This window comes from Phaethon lepturus, unplaced genomic scaffold (genome assembly GCF_000687285.1).
Source record: "Phaethon lepturus isolate BGI_N335 unplaced genomic scaffold, ASM68728v1 scaffold1276, whole genome shotgun sequence".
In the NCBI taxonomy this organism is placed as follows: domain Eukaryota; kingdom Metazoa; phylum Chordata; class Aves; order Phaethontiformes; family Phaethontidae; genus Phaethon; species Phaethon lepturus.
In genome coordinates, this window is record NW_010545348.1 from 1 (window position 1) to 303 (window position 303).

Here is a 303-nt window from a genome sequence, read left to right on the forward strand (position 1 = left end):
CGTTGAGAGAGCCTCTAGTGCCGGGGCGGGGGGGGCACTGCGCCCTGCCCGCACGTCTTCCCTGCGCAAACTGCCGCACCACGTCCTTCTGACGCGCCATGCCCAGTTCGCCGCGCTCCCTGGGGCTGCTCTTGTACATGAGGGGCTTTGGCCGCCGCCGCTCTTGTCCCCGCCCACGCTGAGTCAGAGCTGCCGTTCGTCAGGAGCCCGCTCTGCCAGCCGGGGGGTGGGTCTGGGGCACCCTCTCTCTCCCTGTGCTGCTGCCTTCACAGTTTGGCCGCTTCAGGAGGGGTCCCCCGGCCC